At 44.9% G+C, this 16,966-nt stretch overlaps 4 non-coding genes and 1 pseudogene across 4 annotated transcripts; all 5 read right to left on the bottom strand.

Annotated features, from left to right (window-relative positions):
• Positions 1-700: 700 nt before the first annotated feature.
• On the bottom strand, positions 701-891 carry LOC141235472 (U2 spliceosomal RNA). The gene has a single exon (XR_012301245.1). It is a non-coding gene; the product is annotated as a U2 spliceosomal RNA (small nuclear RNA).
• A 1,115-nt stretch (positions 892-2,006) lies between these two features.
• Positions 2,007-2,195, bottom strand: LOC141235760 (U2 spliceosomal RNA). Its single transcript, XR_012301522.1, has one exon. It is a non-coding gene; the product is annotated as a U2 spliceosomal RNA (small nuclear RNA).
• A 9,393-nt stretch (positions 2,196-11,588) lies between these two features.
• LOC141235471 (U2 spliceosomal RNA) lies at positions 11,589-11,779 on the bottom strand. The gene has a single exon (XR_012301244.1). It is a non-coding gene; the product is annotated as a U2 spliceosomal RNA (small nuclear RNA).
• A 1,109-nt stretch (positions 11,780-12,888) lies between these two features.
• On the bottom strand, positions 12,889-13,079 carry LOC141235470 (U2 spliceosomal RNA). Its single transcript, XR_012301243.1, has one exon. It is a non-coding gene; the product is annotated as a U2 spliceosomal RNA (small nuclear RNA).
• A 1,109-nt stretch (positions 13,080-14,188) lies between these two features.
• Positions 14,189-14,390, bottom strand: LOC141235746 (U2 spliceosomal RNA; annotated as a pseudogene).
• Positions 14,391-16,966: the final 2,576 nt, after the last annotated feature.

Raw genomic sequence — 16,966 nt, 5'->3', positions numbered from 1 at the left:
GCGCAGCCAGCGTTCCATTGCCACATTCCATCTACTGCAGGCAGGATACCTGGCTGGCTGAATGTCGCTGAGAAGCTCACAGAGACCGCCATAAGCAACAGTTTAACAGAATGCCACAGACTAATCAACCAAACTTTTTGGGTTGGGTTCTCTTTTATAGTCTGCAGGCATTAAATGAAAGAAGTCAGTGTTCCAGCAGAAGGAGACAACGTTTCAGAAAAGGCATTGTAGCAAACCAAAAAAGAAATTTTAAGCGCAGCAGAGTAACCAGCGCACATACCTGTTAGCTCAGGTGAGTTTAAAAGGCTGCTGTTGATAAGAAGGGCATTTGCTAAATAGATGGTGTGTGTGCAACAATATACTGAAAGGTCAATTATATTGTGCAGCTTATCTCACCACCTGTAGTTATTTAGGTGAAAGCTCCAAAATGCTTGCCTAATATGTCTGTTTATCCAAAAGGAAGTAAAAAGGGAGAGCTAGAAAGATAGCATTGCATCACATTACATGGCAATGCAATGCACAGTTGCTGAAGTTGAACCAAAATGAGCTTGTAATCTGGCTTCTGCAACTTTGAACATGAAAAATCCAATGAGGAGAAGAAAAGCAAAGCCAAAGAGTCCATCCCCAAATCCGACAAACAAGCAAAATGAACAAAAAACATTGAATTCAATTCTTTCTGATTTTAGAAACTGCATTAAAGAAGGGGTGCACCGGTCCTGGAGATACTGCAATACCAGGTCAATGCGTGGAGTGGACAGAGCAAGCTCTTTTTCCATCTCCCTGTTCTAAAAATCCATTTAATATATGGTCCCCAGATAGGGGACGTATCAGATATTAAACTGATAAGAACAGATACTACACTTGATCTTAGCCAAAAGGCCGAGAAGCGATAACCAGAATTGGTTTCAAACTACGGAGCCACCCAAGGATCCTGAAAAGTCCATTTGTGGAGATGAGCTCCTGGACTCCCGTTAAGAAGACATGTTGTCAACCTCTAGATCCCTTACATGCCTGCACTTTTCGGCTTGCTGCTGCTGCAATCCACGCGTTTTAGATCTGCATAACTCCACCTCTTTAAACACAGCACCTTCACCCCCTGCTGTTCCCACCCGCCTCAACACCGTTGGAAGGGAGGAGAACCAATTAAGGCGGGGGGTGGGGTGGAACGAGCAGCTGTCTACCCTTAGCAGGAGGGCTCCTGATTACATACCTCTCCTGCTGCTGCTGCTGCTGGCTGTCCAGCAGCAGACTGAAGGTGGCTGCTGCTGTGCACAGGTATATAAAGGCTCAGAGCCTATTATGACACGCGCAGCCAGCGTTCCATTGCCACATTCCATCTACTGCAGGCAGGATACCTGGCTGGCTGAATGTCGCTGAGAAGCTCACAGAGACCGCCATAAGCAACAGTTTAACAGAATGCCACAGACTAATCAACCAAACTTTTTGGGTTGGGTTCTCTTTTATAGTCTGCAGGCATTAAATGAAAGAAGTCAGTGTTCCAGCAGAAGGAGACAACGTTTCAGAAAAGGCATTGTAGCAAACCAAAAAAGAAATTTTAAGCGCAGCAGAGTAACCAGCGCACATACCTGTTAGCTCAGGTGAGTTTAAAAGGCTGCTGTTGATAACAAGGGCATTTGCTAAATAGATGGTGTGTGTGCAACAATATACTGAAAGGTCAATTATATTGTGCAGCTTATCTCACCACCTGTAGTTATTTAGGTGAAAGCTCCAAAATGCTTGCCTAATATGTCTGTTTATCCAAAAGGAAGTAAAAAGGGAGAGCTAGAAAGATAGCATTGCATCACATTACATGGCAATGCAATGCACAGTTGCTGAAGTTGAACCAAAATGAGCTTGTAATCTGGCTTCTGCAACTTTGAACATGAAAAATCCAATGAGGAGAAGAAAAGCAAAGCCAAAGAGTCCATCCCCAAATCCGACAAACAAGCAAAATGAACAAAAAACATTGAATTCAATTCTTTCTGATTTTAGAAACTGCATTAAAGAAGGGGTGCACCGGTCCTGGAGATACTGCAATACCAGGTCAATGCGTGGAGTGGACAGAGCAAGCTCTTTTTCCATCTCCCTGTTCTAAAAATCCATTTAATATATGGTCCCCAGATAGGGGACGTATCAGATATTAAACTGATAAGAACAGATAAGGTTTCAACGCAATTTTATTGATTCAAAAGTATATTTACAAAGGTTTTAAAAAAGAACATTTATAACATTACAATAAAATGATAAAACATGATAATAATCAATTCAAGTTTTTTGTATAAAACACAATTTACCATCATAAAACCATTGTAACAATTAAGAAAATCATAATTACAGATGTACTTGGGTTTATTTAATTACCACTAATTGTGTTCCATAATTGTACACACCACATAGAAGCCGCTTCTTTTGCTCCATACAGTTTTTTATCTCTGAGATAGTAAATATACATTTCACTTAAAGCAATTTTTATACAGTCTGTTGAATCAATATGATCATGTTTGAAGAGTAAAATATTTCTAACTTTCCACATGGCATTTTTAAAACAATTAATAATAATCCAGGCAACTCGGAATTGTTTAAAATTTGGACACTTAAAAAGACCATAAAAGACATAAAAGTGATTAAAATCTTTCAGGCCACATGCCCATTTTAAAAGTGGGCCTACCTTTCTCCAAACCTCCTGTGCAAAATGACAATTCCAAAAGAGATGCAATACAGACTCACTTTCCCCGCATATATCTCTTGGACATTTGCCTCTCGCCACCAGCCCCCGCCTATGTTGAAACTCACGGGTAGGGAGGCACTGGTGGACGATAGCCCAGGCAAGGTCCTTGTGTACATTTGCAAGATATTTCCCGTACACATTTCGCCACACCGTTTTGGACCTTGCCTGTGAAAAATTGGAGACAGGAATTGTGTCCTCAGAGTGTCTGCAAGCAATAGATACCTTCCTTTGGTCCCCCAATATATCAGGCTCCATTTCCTGGAGACCTAAAAGTCTGACCGTTTTCTCAAGTATCACATACTGTTTAGGTGGGCACAGGAGCACAGGAGAACTTAAAGGTAGGCTAAACCACCTTTTAAAAATCATTCCTGCTGCATATTTTAAAAAATAACTAAAAATGCCATCAGATTTAAAAACCTTAAAACAGAAGCAGAAATACTTTATATGGAAAAAGGTAAAAAAATTGGGTACATCTTTACCTCCATTAGATTTACATTTGTACATCAGATCTCTTTTTAACTTTTCCATTTTTGAACCCCATAAAAACATAAAAACAATTCTTGTTACTTTCTTGATTTGTAAATTGGAAGGGGGAAACACCATTGCAACATACAACATAATGGGAATTAAAACGGCTTTAATAATTAAAATTTTACCTTCCATACTAAGGTTCCTTAAATTCCACAATGAGATCTTTTTTTCTATTTTATCCATTGCAGAGTCCCAGTTAGGGTCCCCCTCATTGGCTTGGTTAAAAATAATTCCTAAAATTTTTATGTGATTTTTCTGTATCACTATCCCAGGGGTCAAAGAGGAGTCCCATCCACCCACATTAAAACAGTCACATTTATCTATATTTAATTTAAAACCTGAGGCTTCACAGAAAAATTGTGTGTTTCTCAATACCCTCCTCAGAGATGTGGAATCTGGACATAGTATGGTAACATCATCCATGTAACTTAGGGCTTTAAGTTGCATACCCCTACTCCCAGGAATAGGTACCCCTTTAATTACTTTATCTTTTCTCAGTATGGTTAATAGTGGTTCCATAACACAGATAAAGAGCAGTGGTGAGAGAGGGCACCCTTGTTTCACCCCTGATAATAGAGGAACCCCCTTCGTTAAAAACCCATTTACAGAAATTTGACTAAAACAAGAATGATATAAAAGCATAATGCGGGTTAAAATTTTCTCTGGAAACGCCATTTTTTTAAGAACCATAAAAAGAAATTCATGCGATACCCTGTCAAAAGCTTTTTCAAAGTCTAAGGATAAAATATCAAGGTTTTGACTTCTCTCTTTTGAATACCATATGGTATCCCTAATTATGTTGAGGGACTCAGCTATGGTTCTTCTGGGAACACCACATACCTGGTTAGGGTGAATTAATTTGGCTATAAAGGGTTTTAAACGGACTGCAATAAGTTTAGCTAAAATTTTATAATCAAGGTTTAAAAGCGTAATAGGCCGCCAGTTTTTAAGTTGGCTCCTATCCCCTTTTTTATATATTAAAGATACCAGACCTCTCCTCCAAGATGGGGGTAATTTATTAGTATTAAAAGCTTCTTTAAACAATAAAAACATATCGTTCTTTAAAATTCCCCAAAAAGTCAGATAAAACTCAATCGGTAGACCGTCTTCCCCAGGGGCTTTCCCACTGGAGAAACTTTTAAAAATCTGTAAAAGTTCCTCACTGGTGAGATCCCTAGATAAAACACCCTGGTCTAAAATATCTAACTTAAAATCAAGGGAATTAATAGCATACTCTAAAAAGGATGGATCTATAACTTTAGTGTTAAAAAGAAGTTGATAAAAATTAAAAGCTTTTCCTAACATACCCTTAATATCATTTTCACCTTCAAGATTTAGGATTGCGTCCCTCCTCCCCATTACCTTTTTGAAGAAGAATCGGGAGCATTTCTCTCCTTCCTCCAGGTGCTGTACATGGGAGTTAAAAATTATTTGTTTTCCTTTTTCATTAAGAGCATTTTTTATTTCAGACTTAAGATTTGCAATATCATCATCCACATCAATACCAACTTCTTTTAGTTTAAAGAGTACTTGTAGTCTCATATTAACCCCTTAAGCCCCGCGGGTGGTTTGCACGTTAATGACCGGGCCAATTTTTACAATTCTGACCACTGTCACTTTATGAGGTAATTACTCTCGAACGCTTCAACGGATCCCCCTGATTCTGAGATTGTTTTTTCGTGACATATTGTACTTCATGATTGTGGAAAAATTTCTTCGATATCACTTGCGTTTATTTGTGAAAAAAACGGAAATTTGGCGAAAATTTTGAAAATTTTGCAATTTTCAAAATTTGAATTTTTAAGCCCTGAAATCAGAGCGATATGTCACACAAAAGAGTTAATAAATAACATTTCCCACATGTCTACTTTACATCAGCACAATTTTGGAACCAAAATTTTTTTTTTGTTAGGGAGCTATAAGGGTTAAAAGTTGACCAGCGATTTCTCATTTTTCCAACAAAATTTACAAAACCATTTTTTTAGGGACCACATCACATTTGAAGTCACTTTGAGAGGTCTTTATGACAGAAAATACCCAAAAGTGACACCATTCTAAAAACTGCACCCCTCAAGGTGCTCAAAACCACATTCAAGAACTTTATTAACCCTTCAGGTGCTTCACAGGAATTTTTTGAATGTGGAAGAAAAAAATGAACATTTAACTTTTTTCACAAAAATGTTAATTTAGACCCAATTTTTTTTATTTTCACAGGGGTAACAAGAAAAAATGGACCCCAAAATTTGTTGTGCAATTTCCCCTGGGCACGCAGATACCCAATATTTGGGGAAAAAATACTGTTTGGGCGCACGGCAGGGCTCGGAAGGGAAGGAGCGCTATTTGACTTTTTGATTGTAAAATTTGCTTGAATAATTAGCGGACGCCATGTTGTGTTTGGAGAGCCCATGTGTGCCCAAACTTTGGAGCTCCCCCACAAGTGACCCCATTTTGGAAACTAGACCCCCCAAGGCACCTTTCTAGATGCATAGTGAGCACTTGGAACCCCCAGGTGCTTCACAAATTGATTCGTAACAATGAAAAAGTGAAAAAAAAAAACACTTTTTCATTTTTATGAATCAATTTGTGAAGCACCTGAGTGTTCCAAGTGCTCACAATGCATCTAGATAGGTGCCTTGTGGGGTCTAGTTTCCAAAATGGGGTCACTTGTGGGGGAGCTCCAATGTTTGGGCACACAGCGGCTCTCCAAACGCAACATGGTGTCGCTAACAATTTGAGCCGATTTTCCGTTAAATTTGTTAGAGGACACCATGTTGCATTTAGAGAGTCCCTGTGTGCCCAAACATTGGAGCTCCCCCACAAGTGACCCCATTTTGGAAACTAGACCCCCCAAGGCACCTATCTAGATGCATAGTGAGCACTTGGAACCCCCAGGTGCTTCACAAATTGATTCGTAACAATGAAAAAGTGAAAAAAAAAACACTTTTTCATTTGTATGAATCAATTTGTGAAGCACCTGAGGGTTCCAAGTGCTCACTATGCATCTAGATAGGTGCCTTGGGTGGTCTAGTTTCCAAAATGGGGTCACTTGTGGGGGAGCTCCAATATTTGGGCACACAGCGGCTCTCTAAATGCAACATGGTGTCCGCTAACAAATTTAACGCAAAATTGGCTCAAATTGTTAGCGACACCATGTTGCGTTTGGAGAGCTGCTGTGTGCCCAAACATTGGAGCTCCCCCACAAGTGACCCCATTTTGGAAACTAGACCCCCCAAGGCACCTTTCTAGATGCATAGTGAGCACTTGGAACCCCCAGGTGCTTCACAAATTGATTCGTAATAATGAAAAAGTGAAAAAAAAAACACTTTTTCATTTTTACGAATCAATTTGTGAAGCACCTAGGGGTTCCAAGTGCTCACTATGCATCTAGATAGGTGCCTTGGGGGGTCTAGTTTCCAAAATGGGGTCACTTGTGGGGGAGCTCCAATGTTTGGGCACACAGGGACTCTCTAAATGCAACATGATATCCGCTAACAATTTGAGCCGACAATTTGTTAGCGGATATCATGTTGCATTTTGATAAAGCATTGTTTTTTGCTTGTTTTTTTTTTTTTTTTTTTACCGTGTTCACTGAAGGGGTTAACTAGTGGGACAGTTTTATAGGTCAGGTTGTTCCGGACGCGGCGATACCAAATATGTGTACTTTTATTGTTTTTTTTTTATTTTTTTTATAATAATATTTATTGATGGGTACATTATATTTTTATTTTTGGTGTATTATTTTTTTTATTTTTTTTATAATATTTTTGCACATTTTTTTTTTTTTTTTTTTCCACTTTCACACAGTTTATACACTTTATTACTTTGTCCCACTCTGGGACTTTCACTTTTTTTTTTCTGATCGCCTGCATGGCACAGGAATGGAGCACCATCCCTATGCCATGAAGGCTGTCAGAAGTGCACAGTGTGAAGATTGCTTGGAGATGCACTGCGCATGTCCAAGCAATCTTCCTGCTCTCTGGTGACCCGGATGTTGTCATGACGACATCGGGTCGTCATGGCAACACCCGGGAAGCCTTTGCAGACTGCGCTGGAAGCCGGAAGAGGAGGTGAGTATCGCCGATCACCTCCCCTTGCCCCCGCAATGCCGCGATCGACTTCGATCGCAGCATCGCGGGGGTTAATGTGCTGGGAGCGGTGCGTGACCGCTCCCTGCACATAGTACCGGGTGTCAGCTGTGACAATCAGCTGACACCCGGCGGCGATCGCACCCGCACAGCCTGTGTGCGGGCGCGATCGCGATGACGTACTAATACGGGTCTGGCTCTTAAGTCCCAGGGCACAGACGCGTATTAGTACGTCAGATGTTATTAAGGGGTTAAAAACATAAAACCACTGCTTTTTCTTTTTTGCTTTCATTTTCCCTGCCTTAATAAAAAATAATTTAATCTTAGGTTTAATGCTCTCCCACCAATCCAGCATCGAGGCGCGGGGGTCTCTCTTTGATTGCCAGCACTGGTAGGCCTGCACAAACCTCTTTTGAATATCAATATCCTCTAGGAGAGTTGTATTTAATCTCCATGGGCCTCTTGAGGTATTTTGTTCCCCTGCTAACTCTAAAAACACAGATAAAACTTTATGATCAGAGAATAAATTAGATAAAAGAAAACATTTACAAGGTTTAAAGGCAGTAGAAGCAAATATGAAATCAATTCTAGAAGAAACTCTTCCATTGGACCATGTAACACCTGGATCCGCCGGCAAGAGTTCCTTCCAGCAGTCCTGTAATCTAAAATCATCAATTAAACTTTTCAACAAATAGGAGGTACGGTCTTTACGATTCACATCCCCACCCTGCCGGGATTCCCCGTCACGTAAACAATTAAAATCTCCTCCCACTAGCAGGGGGGTTGACCCAACACAAAATAATGGCAATATTTCAAGTAAATCCGCCCTTTCCTGCTTCCCAGGAGGAGCGTACACATTTAATAAACGTAAAGAAAGTCCATTAAAAACAAGATGTATTAAAATAGCTCTGCCAGGTATAATTTCAGTCACAGATTGAATGATGGTAGAATGTCCACGGCAAAGTAGTCCAACTCCGGCAGCACGACAGTCATTAGCACCGGACCACACAGAAGCGCCCAGTTTCCAGTCTTCTTTTAAGTCCTTATAATTTAAATTACTCTGTATACCACATTCTTGTAGAAAGCAGAAATCAAAGTCCAATGTCTCTAAATAAGAAAATAAAGCAGCCCTACGTGTAGGGCTCTTTAGGGACCTCACATTTAGTGAGGAGATTTTAAGAGGAACAGACATTAAGAAGAATCAGGATCTGAAGATGGGAAGAAGTCAATACACGGCACCTCCTCCTCCGCATCTCCAGGGGTCAGGATTTGTTTAATATTACCGGGATCTGAAGCAGGCAAAAAGGCATCATCCACTTTTGGCTCCTCATCTGGACCTCGACATCCGTGTTTTCTTTGGATATCAGGTTGCTTTACGTCCTCCCGTTGCCTTTTCAGAGGCTGGGAGCTGTCCATCTTTTCCAAGTCCTGTGCATCTGCAGTCCTCATGGCGGTCTGGTCTATGGAACGGGTGTCATCCCTCTGGGTCGTCTTGTCCTCTGGTCTGGTCACGGAACTACTGCGACTTCTGGTTCGAGGACCAGGGCTCGACTGGGTCTTAGCCGGGTCCTTTTTACTTTGCGCCCTAGAGGTCTCTCTTTCCGACACACTGGTTGATCGATTAAGGAGTGTACCCTTTTTGCCCTTACCCAAGATCACCGATGATGGTGTGGCGAATCTGGGTGCTTGCTTAATCGGGGTACTAGAGGTCTCCTCAGTTCCACATAATGCCGGTGGTGCATTCATGCTGGATGAGGACCCTTCCTCTTGACTCTGAGATACGGCAACATCTAGAGCCAGAACATCGATCAATTCCACAGAGAGCGAACCCTCGGTTAATCTTATGGAACCCCTACGACCGTCCTTCTGTGGAACTACCAGCGGGCCCTCTGGCGGAGCCGTTGAAGGATTTGGTCCGGACCCGTCAGCGTGCGCCAACCCAGGTCCAGGGGCAGGTGTAGTAATACTCCCTCCGAAGTATTCTTGGATAGTCAGTTGACCTGACTTAAACATGTCATATGTTTTTGACTTTTTGCTCGGACAATTCCTGAAGGCGTGACCTGCCTTCCCACATAGGTTACATACGATCTCAGAGTCACACGTAGCGGAGGTGTGCCCACTCTTACCGCACTTGTTGCAAAAGACTACATGAGCCCTTGTACAATTTTCTCGTGTATGCCCATATTCATGACAATTCCGGCATTGAAGGGGCATTCCTGGGTAGCGTAGGAATCCCCTGACATTACCAATGGCAAAATTAGCAGGCGGGTGGTGAAGACCACCAATGCCGCTCTGATCTGGATGGAACTTCACCAGGTATTTCCTCTTCCCATTCCAGAAGCGCTGGGAGTTGAGGATATCATGTGAGAAGCGCACTGACTTGCAGTAACGCTTCAAAAAGGTTTCGATATCGCCCTCAGAGACGAATGGGCTGTACATGAAGATCACCAAGGGTACTTCCTCTTCACCGTACAGGAAGTCAAAGCTCAGCCCGTTCAGTCTCTCATCGTCCTTGTCCGCAACCATCAGTGCTGCATGGATATTATCACAGCATGATTTAGCCATAAAGGAAATGGTATATCGCCCACGGAATTCCTGATCGTAAAGACACAGGATCTTATCTCGCTCCAGGTGGAAGAACCCAAAAAGAATCTCATGCACGATGTACTGCAGATTCTTCTCATGGCGCTGGCACTCATCCACCATGATTCTAATGGACTGTCGCAGTGGAGTCTCCCCCACCGCAAATCCAAAAGAAAAAGGCATTTTCGGCCCTCAGGGACTAAGCCCTCCCCCAATAGTAACAAGGGAATGAATCCCACAAAAGCAGGAACAAACCCAAGACCGAGGGAGGGGTACCCCAAGAACTTACACAGCCCACTAAGCGATAAAGCTCAGCAAAGGAAAACGCCCTTATTTCCTCGGGTCGCCCCGAAGACAAGACGCGATCGCTTCCCGTTGTCCGGGGACTAAGCCGACCTGCCAATAGCTGCAAGGGGGTGAAGCTCCCTCCGTTAAGAGAGAGCGATCCCCCAAGGCCAACAAGTCGGGTACCCCAGGCACCTCCTAGCCGAGACCAAGGCAGCAACCGTTAGATCACTGCACCTGATCCTAGCCAAAAGGCCGAGAAGCGATAACCAGAATTGGTTTCGAACTACGGAGCCACCCAAGGATCCTGAAGAGTCCATTTGTGGAGATGAGCTCCTGGACTCCCGTTAAGAAGACATGTTGTCAACCTCTAGATCCCTTACATGCCTGCACTTTTCGGCTTGCTGCTGCTGCAATCCACGCGTTTTAGATCTGCATAACTCCACCTCTTTAAACACAGCACCCTCACCCCCTGCTGTTCCCACCCGCCTCAACACCGTTGGAAGGGAGGAGAACCAATTAAGGCGGGGGGTGGGGTGGAACGAGCAGCTGTCTACCCTTAGCAGGAGGGCTGCTGATTACTTACCTCTCCTGCTGCTGCTGGCTGTCCAGCAGCAGACTGAAGGTGGCTGCTGCTGTGCGCAGGTATATAAAGGCTCAGAGCCTATTATGACACGCGCAGCCAGCGTTCCATTGCCACATTCCATCTACTGCAGGCAGGATACCTGGCTGGCTGAATGTCGCTGAGAAGCTCACAGAGACCGCCATAAGCAACAGTTTAACAGAATGCCACAGACTAATCAACCAAACTTTTTGGGTTGGGTTCTCTTTTATAGTCTGCAGGCATTAATTGAAAGAAGTCAGTGTTCCAGCAGAGGGAGACAACGTTTCAGAAAAGGCATTGTAGCAAACCAAAAAAGAAATTTTAAGCGCAGCAGAGTAACCAGCGCACATACCTGTTAGCTCAGGTGAGTTTAAAAGGCTGCTGTTGATAACAAGGGCATTTGCTAAATAGATGGTGTGTGTGCAACAATATACTGAAAGGTCAATTATATTGTGCAGCTTATCTCACCACCTGTAGTTATTTAGGTGAAAGCTCCAAAATGCTTGCCTAATATGTCTGTTTATCCAAAAGGAAGTAAAGAGGGAGAGCTAGAAAGATAGCATTGCGTTACATTACATGGCAATGCAATGCACAGTTGCTGAAGTTGAACCAAAATGAGCTTGTCATCTGGCTTCTGCAACTTTGAACATGAAAAATCCAATGAGGAGAAGAAAAGCAAAGCCAAAGAGTCCATCCCAAAATCCGACAAACAAGCAAAATGAACAAAAAACATTGAATTCAATACTTTCTGATTTTAGAAACTGCATTAAAGAAGGGGTGCACCGGTCCTGGAGATACTGCAATACCAGGTCAATGCGTGGAGTGGACAGAGCAAGCTCTTTTTCCATCTCCCTGTTCTAAAAATCCATTTAATATATGGTCCCCAGATAGGGGACGTATCAGATATTAAACTGATAAGAACAGATACTACACTTGATCTTAGCCAAAAGGCCGAGAAGCGATAACCAGAATTGGTTTCGAACTACGGAGCCACCCAAGGATCCTGAAGAGTCCATTTGTGGAGATGAGCTCCTGGACTCCCGTTAAGAAGACATGTTGTCAACCTCTAGATCCCTTACATGCCTGCACTTTTCGGCTTGCTGCTGCTGCAATCCACGCGTTTTAGATCTGCATAACTCCACCTCTTTAAACACAGCACCCTCACCCCCTGCTGTTCCCACCCGCCTCAACACCGTTGGAAGGGAGGAGAACCAATTAAGGCGGGGGGTGGGGTGGAACGAGCAGCTGTCTACCCTTAGCAGGAGGGCTGCTGATTACTTACCTCTCCTGCTGCTGCTGGCTGTCCAGCAGCAGACTGAAGGTGGCTGCTGCTGTGCGCAGGTATATAAAGGCTCAGAGCCTATTATGACACGCGCAGCCAGCGTTCCATTGCCACATTCCATCTACTGCAGGCAGGATACCTGGCTGGCTGAATGTCGCTGAGAAGCTCACAGAGACCGCCATAAGCAACAGTTTAACAGAATGCCACAGACTAATCAACCAAACTTTTTGGGTTGGGTTCTCTTTTATAGTCTGCAGGCATTAATTGAAAGAAGTCAGTGTTCCAGCAGAGGGAGACAACGTTTCAGAAAAGGCATTGTAGCAAACCAAAAAAGAAATTTTAAGCGCAGCAGAGTAACCAGCGCACATACCTGTTAGCTCAGGTGAGTTTAAAAGGCTGCTGTTGATAACAAGGGCATTTGCTAAATAGATGGTGTGTGTGCAACAATATACTGAAAGGTCAATTATATTGTGCAGCTTATCTCACCACCTGTAGTTATTTAGGTGAAAGCTCCAAAATGCTTGCCTAATATGTCTGTTTATCCAAAAGGAAGTAAAGAGGGAGAGCTAGAAAGATAGCATTGCGTTACATTACATGGCAATGCAATGCACAGTTGCTGAAGTTGAACCAAAATGAGCTTGTCATCTGGCTTCTGCAACTTTGAACATGAAAAATCCAATGAGGAGAAGAAAAGCAAAGCCAAAGAGTCCATCCCAAAATCCGACAAACAAGCAAAATGAACAAAAAACATTGAATTCAATACTTTCTGATTTTAGAAACTGCATTAAAGAAGGGGTGCACCGGTCCTGGAGATACTGCAATACCAGGTCAATGCGTGGAGTGGACAGAGCAAGCTCTTTTTCCATCTCCCTGTTCTAAAAATCCATTTAATATATGGTCCCCAGATAGGGGACGTATCAGATATTAAACTGATAAGAACAGATACTACACTTGATCTTAGCCAAAAGGCCGAGAAGCGATAACCAGAATTGGTTTCGAACTACGGAGCCACCCAAGGATCCTGAAGAGTCCATTTGTGGAGATGAGCTCCTGGACTCCCGTTAAGAAGACATGTTGTCAACCTCTAGATCCCTTACATGCCTGCACTTTTCGGCTTGCTGCTGCTGCAATCCACGCGTTTTAGATCTGCATAACTCCACCTCTTTAAACACAGCACCCTCACCCCCTGCTGTTCCCACCCGCCTCAACACCGTTGGAAGGGAGGAGAACCAATTAAGGCGGGGGGTGGGGTGGAACGAGCAGCTGTCTACCCTTAGCAGGAGGGCTGCTGATTACTTACCTCTCCTGCTGCTGCTGGCTGTCCAGCAGCAGACTGAAGGTGGCTGCTGCTGTGCGCAGGTATATAAAGGCTCAGAGCCTATTATGACACGCGCAGCCAGCGTTCCATTGCCACATTCCATCTACTGCAGGCAGGATACCTGGCTGGCTGAATGTCGCTGAGAAGCTCACAGAGACCGCCATAAGCAACAGTTTAACAGAATGCCACAGACTAATCAACCAAACTTTTTGGGTTGGGTTCTCTTTTATAGTCTGCAGGCATTAATTGAAAGAAGTCAGTGTTCCAGCAGAGGGAGACAACGTTTCAGAAAAGGCATTGTAGCAAACCAAAAAAGAAATTTTAAGCGCAGCAGAGTAACCAGCGCACATACCTGTTAGCTCAGGTGAGTTTAAAAGGCTGCTGTTGATAACAAGGGCATTTGCTAAATAGATGGTGTGTGTGCAACAATATACTGAAAGGTCAATTATATTGTGCAGCTTATCTCACCACCTGTAGTTATTTAGGTGAAAGCTCCAAAATGCTTGCCTAATATGTCTGTTTATCCAAAAGGAAGTAAAGAGGGAGAGCTAGAAAGATAGCATTGCGTTACATTACATGGCAATGCAATGCACAGTTGCTGAAGTTGAACCAAAATGAGCTTGTCATCTGGCTTCTGCAACTTTGAACATGAAAAATCCAATGAGGAGAAGAAAAGCAAAGCCAAAGAGTCCATCCCAAAATCCGACAAACAAGCAAAATGAACAAAAAACATTGAATTCAATACTTTCTGATTTTAGAAACTACATTAAAGAAGGGGTGCACCGGTCCTGGAGATACTGCAATACCAGGTCAATGCGTGGAGTGGACAGAGCAAGCTCTTTTTCCATCTCCCTGTTCTAAAAATCCATTTAATATATGGTCCCCAGATAGGGGACGTATCAGATATTAAACTGATAAGAACAGATTTTTTTTTTTTTTGATTGAATATATCTTTTATTAGCACAAAAAATAATTTAACAGACAGTGTACAGTGCCGCAGCCCAGAACACACAGAATTCTACATCATATTTACATAGCATGAGGATACGACGCACTAACTAGACACATCACACCCCTATGCTACACAAAACACTCAATCTGAAAGAAAAAGCATGTCAATCAATACAGTACGACGAATCGTGATAAGGGATGGGGATTGGGAAAAAGGGGATGGGGAGGGGAAAAACACAGGCCCGAAGCTTTATTGAAAGACAAGACACATAAGGGGAGAGGGGGAGGAGGGGTTTAGTCCTCATCCTCGTCCTCCGGACCGTCCACGATGGAATAGTCTCTGAGCAGGCTGTGGATCAGCCTGCGGCAGTCCTGGATGGACATCCTCTCCCTCCTCAAGATGAGCCGGTTCCTGGCGACCCAAACGGCATCCTTGAAGCAGTTCATAAGGCGCCAAGCCTCCTGGATGGCTCCGACGGTATGAACCCCAGGGAAGAGTCCGTAAAGCACAGAATGGTGCGATAGGCTCGCCCTGGGGACAGAGTTCCTCAGGTCGTCCTCAAGGGCAGTCAACAGGCGCTGTGCAAATCCGCAGTCCCAAAAAGTGTGCAAAGATGTTTTCTCCACGAAGGGGCACCTTGGGCAGTACCGGGTCTTGCACAGGTTCCGGGCATGCATGAATGACCGGACGGGCAGTCCGCCCTGAATCGCCATCCACGACAAGTCCTTGTGCCCGTTGGTCAGCCTGTCAGACGACACATTTGTCCACACAGTCTCCAGCGTGTCCTGGTGAAGTCCTGTGATGTTCTCCACGTCATCCTTGGCTCTGATGAGCTTGTGGATAGTTTTGGGCTTCCACAAGTCGGGCTTGAGTCCCTCCAGTTGATGTTCCCCCACAAATCGAACGACGTCTCCGTAGAACCATGGCGTCGTCCAGTTGTAGGGGAAGGAGCTGTCCCACTTGTCCCAGCCGAGTCGCCTCCAAAGAGGAAGCAGGAAGAAGCGAGACATGGACCTGCCCGCGGAGCCATCCTTGACTTGCAAAGTCCGGCGGACACAATCACACACAAAAGAGGATCGCAGGAGGGTGGGGATATCTGGAACGCCCTTCCCACCCTTGCGAGGCTCCTTGTACATGACGGCCCGCCTGACTCTGTCCATCTTGGATCCCCAGACAAAGTGAAACACTGTCCTGGTAATGGCCCTGCACACAGTGACGTGTGGGGGCCAGGCCTGCGCCGTGTACTGCAAGACGGGCAGGACCTCATTACGCAGGACGAGTGCCTTACCCTCACAAGTGAGGTGTCTGAGGCTCCAGAGTCCGATCCGTTGCTTCACTTTGGCCAAGCGTTCTTGCCAGGACTTGAGGGCCGCTCCTTCCTTCCCGAACCAGACTCCCAGCACCTTGAGGAAATCCGGTTGAATGTTGAAGGGGAAGGGGGCGGAGGAGGCCGGCTGCCAATCCCCGAAGAGCATGGCTTCCGACTTCCTGCAGTTGACTTTGGCCCCTGAAGCCCGGCCGAACCTCTCACACGTCTGGACGAGGGCGTCGACTGAACCACGATCAGCGCAGAAGACGGTTACGTCGTCCATGTAGAGCGAGCACTTGACCTCGTGTCGTCCCGGACCCGGTGCGGTGATCCCTCTGATCTCTCCATTCTGCCGGATAGCCTCTGCGAAGAGTTCTATAACACAAACAAAAAGAAGAGGTGATAGAGGGCAGCCTTGTCTGACCCCAGAGAGGACAGGGAAGGGGTCAGTCTTCCAGCCGTTCACCAACACCGAGCTGTGGATATCAAAATACATCAGACGGACATACGAACAAAACATGTTACCCAAACCTAACCGGTGCAGAGCTCGGCCCATGAACTCGTGGGAAACCCGGTCGAAGGCCTTCTCCTGATCCAAGGAGACCAGGGCCGCGTGTGCGCGGCGGACCTTGATGTACTCGACCGTGTCCCGCACGAGAGCGAGGCTGTCTGCGATGCGACGTCCAGGGATGCCGCAGGTCTGGTCCGGGTGGATGATCCGTCCGATGACCGTCTTAAGTCGTGTCGCCATCGTCTTGGCCAGGATCTTGTAGTCCACGTTGAGCAGAGTGATGGGACGCCAATTCCTCAGGTCGCACCTCTCTCCCTTCCGCTTGTACAGGATCGTGACCATTCCTTCCCTCAAAGATGGAGGCATTCTACCCTCCACCACCATCTCCTCGTACAGGTCCAACAGGTCCGGACAGATGAGGTCTCCCAGCGCTACATAGAGCTCCGCTGGAAGACCATCACTGCCCGGGGTCCTGCCGGTCCTAAAGGATTTAGCGGCAGAGAGCAATTCGCCCACCATCAGAGGTTTGTCCAAGGCTGCCGTGCCTGCAGGATCAAGATGGTTAGTGATACCTGACAGGAACTTATCAGCAGCGTCGGGGTCGGTAGTCTTGTGGGAGTAGAGTTCGCTGTAGAAGTCGCTGACGACCCTCATCACGTCCTCCTTCCCAAGTCGCATGTTTCCGCTCTCGTCTCGCAGCTCGTTCAGGGGCGTGTGACCGGCATGAAGTTTCCTGAAAAAGAATGAGTTACATTTCTCACCCTTCTCCAGATTCTCC

Source organism: Phyllobates terribilis, unplaced genomic scaffold, assembly GCF_046119375.1.
Source record: "Phyllobates terribilis strain yellow unplaced genomic scaffold, ASM4611937v1 Scaffold_682__1_contigs__length_827410, whole genome shotgun sequence".
NCBI lineage: Eukaryota > Metazoa > Chordata > Amphibia > Anura > Dendrobatidae > Phyllobates > Phyllobates terribilis.
Note: the sequence above shows the minus strand (reverse complement) of the source record. Positions and strands in the feature narration are given on the sequence as shown.